Genomic DNA, 6,664 nt, shown 5'->3' with positions numbered 1-6,664 from the left:
ATCTTCAGAAAATACAGTTTTGTTCAAATCAAGGATTTGAATATTAAATATTAGATATTAAGTTAATCTAAGCATCCTTATATACTGATGTGTTTTTCCATTAAAAATTTATTCACTATTTTTATAAGCTATAAAGATGTAAAATCACAAAATAGACATTTCTATTATAAACTGTGGTATTTCATACCCGATTCCCACTATCCTGCATATTTAAGTACATATTCACAGTGTGCTCTCCAATATAATGGCCCTCAGTAAAAAGAGACAAAGTAAATAAAACTATCTTATCATCTGCTTTGTATGCCTAGTAGGCCATACAAATTTAATTGCTGATATAAGCTATAAAATTTCAGTACAGTCAACAGAGGTTTGATGGGTAACGTACCGAAAGGAAGACTCGGGAAACCGCAGGTCTGCTCCTGCCTTTATTCTCTATCAAAGATCAAATTACATAAGTACATAATTCATAATGTGTTTGCAGATATGAGCATATTAATCTTCAACGATGACAAGGTAAAAGTTGTTACTTAATCCTTTCTGCTTGTATAATAGAAAAGCCAGTTAGTTTGTGATAAAAGGCAATAGAATTTCAGAGGTAAGCAACAAGAGTGGAGAGTCTAAATGAGGGAGTTCATAACCTTGGCTTTAGTCCCAATTCTTACAAACAAGTTGCTAAATGACCTTGGAAGATGCGATGAGCTAGTCTGTAACTTACTTGCAGAGAGTGTTAAACAAAGGAGAATGTGACCCCTGTTGTAGGAGAATGTTGTCCCCCTTGCCTAGAGCTTGTCTGAAGGCCTCAGGGATTTTCAGGACCAGAAGAAGATCTCAAAGAGCATTGACTCCCCTCTCCGGTATTATTGGGAAATGGCCACCCCATCAAAAGTGGTTTCCTCCCACTAACTGTGTGAGAGCTCTAGGAAAAAAAAAAAAATTTTTTTTTTTAATTTCTATCAACTCCCAGGTTTCTCTACTATTAAATGGGGAGCTGGATTAGACTGACCATCTGTATACTTTCTTCAAGCTCTAAAACTCTTCAACACTGATTCAGATTCTGACTCACCCGTAAAATATTTGGTTCTCATATATTACAAGTAATTTCTAGAATTTATTATGTATCTTATGACCCATGCAGAAAGTAATTGTGTACAGAGAATCACTTCATAGTGTTTCATAATATTTGACCCAAATATCCATTTATTTATGACTCAGTAAGCTTTGTCCTTCTCTCATGACAGAGATATAAGTATTTTTTTTAAGATTTTATTTATTTGACTGAGATCACAAGCAGGCAGAGAGGCAGGCAGAGAGAGAGGAGGAAGCAGGCTCCCCGCTGAGCAGAGGAGCCCTATGCAGGGCTTGATCCCAGGACCCTGAGATCATGACCCGAGCTGAAGGCAGAGGCTCAACCCACTGAGCCACCCAGGTGCCCCAACATGTAAGTAAATAAGTGAATAAATATTCACCCTTTAGAACTTTAGCACTGAGTATTCTAGACAGCTGTTTTCTAGTTTGTAACCCTTTAATTGTATTTTAATTTAGTTAAATGTATACCACAGTTATTATTTATTATTGGGGGAAAGGTGTCCGGCCCTCATGAAGAGTCTCGCGTAGAAGACTTCAAGCTCTTCTGTGGTGGTTCTCACATACATCTGTGGGCTCCCTGATACCCCTCCCTGCAGAGCTGGGACCTGGTTCCCCTCCTCCACGAGTGTGGGCTGGATATAGTGACTTGCTTCTAACAAACAGAAAAGTAGAATGATGGTATGTGACTCCTGAGACAAGATCCTAAAAGGCACTGCAGCTTCCTCCTCATTGGCTCTCTCTGGGATCACCTGCTTTGGGGCAAACCAGAGGCCCCATCACTAGGATGCTCAAGCAGTTTCTGGAGATGATCCATGGTAGGAACTGGAGGCCTCCTGCCGCGAGCCAGTGTGGACCGGAGGCCTTCCTCGAACAGCCATGTGAGTAAGCCACTGTGGAACCCGATGAATCTTCCAGCCCCGGCAAATGGTCAGGCGACTGCAGCCCCTGCCAAGAACCTGAATGTCACCCCTTGAAAAACCCCCATGCCAGAACCACCCAGCTTAGCGGCTCTGGACTCCCTGACCCACAGAAATCATGAGGTAACGTTGTTTTAAGTCACTAAGGCTTGGGCACTATTTTTATGTAAAGACAGATAACTAAAGCATTGACCTATGAGGATTTCCAATCAAGTTGGGGCATCTTTAGTTTCAAAAAGCGATTGAATTCTGGAATATAGTCAAATAGTTTTAAATCTGGACAGGACTTCAAAGAAGAGTCTGCCTTTCACTTCGCAGAAGCAGAAATGAGGATCTGCAGAGTTTGTAAGCTCACAGTCTGGGAGCTTCCATTATTCCATCTCGACAAGAAATACAGGAGCCCTCCTTAACACTTCCCTCTCCTTCACCTCCTTCATGACCAACCTATTCCTTAATCCTACAGCTCTTACCTCCGCTTGCCACAGTCTCATCTTTCCCATCTCTACCACCTCCAACCAGATCACACGATGGTTCTCTCCTGGACCAGCAACAGGCTTCTAACTGGTCTTCTCATGTCAGCTCACGTGCCCCCTATAATTATTTCCCAATATTGAACCCAGCGTTAATGCGCTGAAATGTAGTTATGACTATCTCACATCGGCTTCCCATTTCCTCTCCCCAGACCCATTGGTTGACCTCCTAACATTGGTCATTGGTTTGCGTTTATTCTCCAAGCTCAAGCCATTCTGACCATGCATAATTCCTAGAATATGCCGGTCCTCTCCTAGGGCCACTAGGAGTTTGCATATACAGCTCCCTCTGCCCCACTGATCTAGTTGACACCTGATAATCCTTTAGCTCTCAATCACAGTCAAGCCTGCACGGGCCACCTGCCACCCTGGCACAACTTCCATGTGACTTGTCTTTGTAGGACTTCATAACAGTTGTATTGTTAACTCACGGATTTTTAAAAAGTTGATGTCTGTCCTCTCTATTAGACCACCAGTCTCTAAATGTGGATACAATGTCAATTTCTTTTCACTCTTCTGTCTTAGCACTTACCACGATGCATTATGTGATATTCAATAAATATTTGCTGAATGAATGAAATGACCCAAGAAGTTAGTGTGAGACTAAAATCTAGATTTCCTGACTCCAAATCTCATGTTAATTACAACCTGCTGCTCTCAATTTGGTGTACTCAAGTCTGAGTCCCAACACAATGCATTTATTAAGTGCAGAGAAAATCACTCATACTTTTTGAATAATGCTTTTGGCAACACTAATGGTTTATAATATCTAGGTATGGTTACTGTAGTAAAATAACGAGGTCCTCGCACAGGTTTGTTTACTTTGGGACTTGGCCACTTACTTCCTGAAATACATCTGTGATCGTTAATTTTATTTGTCAGTTTGACTGGTTTAAGGGGTACCCAGATAACTGGTTAAAAATATTTCGGGGGGCGGGTACCTGGGTGGCTCAGTGGGTTAAGCCTCTGCCTCCGGCTCAGGTCATGATCCCAGGGGCTTAGGATTGAGTCCCGCATCGGGCTCTCTGTTCAGTGGGAAGCCTGCTTCTCCTCATCTCTCTCTGTCTGTCTTTCTGCCTACTTGTGATCTCTCTCTCTGTCAAATAAATAAATAAAACGATTAAAAAAAAATATTTCCGGGGGGCATGTCTGTGAAGGTGTTTCTGGAAGAGGTTAACATTTGGCTCCGGGTACTGAGGGAACAGAGCTGCCTTTACCAGTGTAGGTAGGCGGGTCTCACACAATCTCTTGGGGGTCCAAATGGAACAAAAAGGTGAAGGAAAGGCTAATTCTCTTTCTTTTTGAGTGGAACATCCATTTTCTCTTCTTGCACTCTTCTTGAGTTCCTGGTTCCCAGGCCGCCAGACTCCAGGACTTACGCCAGCAGCTCCTTTGTTCGGGCTTGGACTGGGAGACAGACCGCTGTATCCCGCGTCTTAGGCCTTCAGACGCAGACTAAAGGATACCACTGGCTCTCCTTGCTCTCCAGCTGGCAGACCCCAGATCATCGGACTTCTTGGCCTCCATAACTGCCTGAGCCAATTCCTATAATACATCTTCTCATATATTTCTATTGGTTCTGTTTTTCTCTGGAGAGCCTCAAAGCGTACAACCTGCCATTACTCAAAACAGTTCAAAAGCAACTTTTACTATAAATTGCTTTTACACAACATGAGAGTTAATGACTTAGTCACTGCGGTCCATCCTCATCCCTGCCAGGCAGCCTGTGGCCTGCCAGTTTCATTCAGGGACAGAGCATTCTAGAAGCCTCACCCAGAGGCATGAGCAAGACTTCAGTGGGCTTGTGCTGGGGAAGCTTCTATATACTTCAGGAAAAGAAAAGAAAAAAAAAATAAGTTAGTAATTCAATGTACGAATGCTTTTCTCATCAAGAAGATAATACATCTGTGTAATGATTACAGAAAAGCTGGAGATGGTCTGAATCAGAATTGGCTGTTCCCAGGAAATCCTTTGCTGTTACTGATAACTATGGGTGATGAAAGGGGGGAAGAGGACAAACTGTAGGCCCTTTGCAAATCTGCTTGGGTCCTGGATTTAGTCCACTTATTAGTCTTGGGAATATTTTCCAAATCACTGGGCTGTGCCTCTCTTCCTGTCCTCAAAACTCCTTCTTTGGGCACAACGATCTGATTTGAAAAGCGGGTGACCAGGCAGCCCTGACGCATTGCGGTGGTGGCCGTCCACTGCTCTGACCTCCTCTCAGTTCTCTGTGAGTCGGTGCTTCCAGGCACATGGCTGGATGCTATGGACAATTCTTCAGGGGGAAAAAACCCAAAAGAACAATTTTCCCAACTAGTGAAGGACCTTTTGGTCCAAAGGTATGCTATCCGCTTCTTTGGAATTTGAAAGGTGTTCTTCTCTTTTTCCTGTGGCCATAACCGAAGGGTGGCTCTGTGCTGAGGCCAGCCTGCAGGAGCTCATGAAAACACAATGGACCCCATCCATGGTACTCTGCAGCCAACCAAGCTCTGTAAACATGTTTTCATTTGAACATATATCGAGTCGCAACTTGAGATGACAAAAATGTGTAACTTTTTGATGGACTGAAATTCATTCATTCATTTATTTAACTGCCAATCACTGCCCCAACATTCATAGAGCATTGACTATGTTGTAGGCTCAGTTCTAAGTTCCAGGAATACAAGATTAGCAAGACTATTCCTCCCCCACAAAACTCAGTCTACTGGGAAGCACAGCGTCACAAACAAAACATTACAGACTCATTCGACATGTGTTCTAACCAAGCCTTCTCCCCGAGATCCAAGCTCATCTGTTCATTTCTTGTTTCCATCTCTCCTTGGTGTCCAGAGATAACTCACATTTAACATGCCCAGGGTGGAACCCATCATATTCTCTACCTTCTCTGCTAAGCCTCATCCTCCCCCCTTCCTTCTCCTTCTCTTCCTTCGTGTGTGTTCCCTCTCAATTTGTGAAGCCATCTCCTAGCCAGACCTCCATCCTAGAAACCGGAGAATAATTCTGAACCCCTTCAGCCCCTGCATCCATCAGTCATAAAATCCTGTGAATATCATCTCTTAAGGAGTCTTACAGCCCACCCCCTCCTCCCTAACTTGGCTACTGTCTTAACCAGGATGCTGGTAAACTTCTCACCTGGAATCCCAGGCCAGTGCTCTGACCCTCTCAGACATATCCTTCACAGAGCGTGGTTGCCTGGGTTTTCTATTTGGAGAGCTCAGCACAGAGCCTGACCCACAGTAAATACTACTGCGACTAATACCAAACATTAACATAGATGAGAAGTGGGGTGCCTGGGTGGCTCAGTGGGTTAAGCCGCTGCCTTTGGCTCAGGTTGTGATCTCAGGGTCCTGGGATCGAGCCCCGCATCGGGCTCTCTGCTCAGCAGGGAGCCTGCTTCCTCCTCTCTCTCTCTGCCTGCCTCTCTGCGTGCTTGTGATCTCAGTCTGTCAAATAAATAGATAAAATCTTTAAAAAAAAAAAAAAACATAGATGAGAAGCACTGACAGGTCAGCTTTCTGGATGGAGAGTGGTTTTTTTTTTTGCTTTTTGCTAGTCTGGAATGTCAGTATTCTGTTATCTCAAAGGTGACCAAGTCACTGGGCATCTGGCTCACATACCCTCAATTTAGAAGAGATGATAGAATGTGATGTTGGTAAAAACACTGACGTCTGGATCCAGTGCCGCTGTTCAATGCTTCTGAACTCACACCTGATGATGTTTTTTCTCCCTTTCCCTTCATTTCATTCGTATGGAAGGCCAATTTTCTAGTTGAATAGTTAGGATTCAGCTTAGCAGAGAGTCACAGAAAACCCCACATAATAGTCTTCTAAAAAGATAGAAACTTTTCTTTCTCAAAATCATATCCAGATAGGCAGTCTAGACCTGTTGTGCTGCCTGCCCATTCCGCAGTGACCCCAGCTCCTGTTGTCTTTGTGCTCTGCCGTCCTCAACATATGGCTTCTACTTCATGGCCAGAAGGGCTGCCCTAGCTCCAGCCATCATGCTCACATCAAAACCAGGAGGGGGAAAAAAAAGAGAAAAGCATATCTATTCTTAGGGGTGCTGGGGTGGCTCATTGGTTAGATGTCTGTCTTCTGCTCAGGTCATGATCTCAGGGTCCTGGGATCGAGC

General features: G+C 43.8%; 1 non-coding gene across 1 annotated transcript; it reads left to right on the top strand.

Moving 5' to 3' along the window:
- The first annotated feature begins 4,229 nt into the window (after window positions 1–4,229).
- On the top strand, window positions 4,230–4,362 carry LOC122914881. Its single transcript, XR_006385945.1, has one exon. It is a non-coding gene; the product is annotated as a small nucleolar RNA SNORA52 (small nucleolar RNA).
- Window positions 4,363–6,664: the final 2,302 nt, after the last annotated feature.

The sequence above is a fragment of the Neovison vison genome, chromosome 7, assembly GCF_020171115.1.
Source record: "Neovison vison isolate M4711 chromosome 7, ASM_NN_V1, whole genome shotgun sequence".
Taxonomy (NCBI): Eukaryota; Metazoa; Chordata; class Mammalia; order Carnivora; family Mustelidae; genus Neogale; species Neogale vison.
The sequence above is the reverse complement of the archived record's forward strand: the minus strand, read 5'-3'. Positions and strand labels throughout refer to the sequence as shown.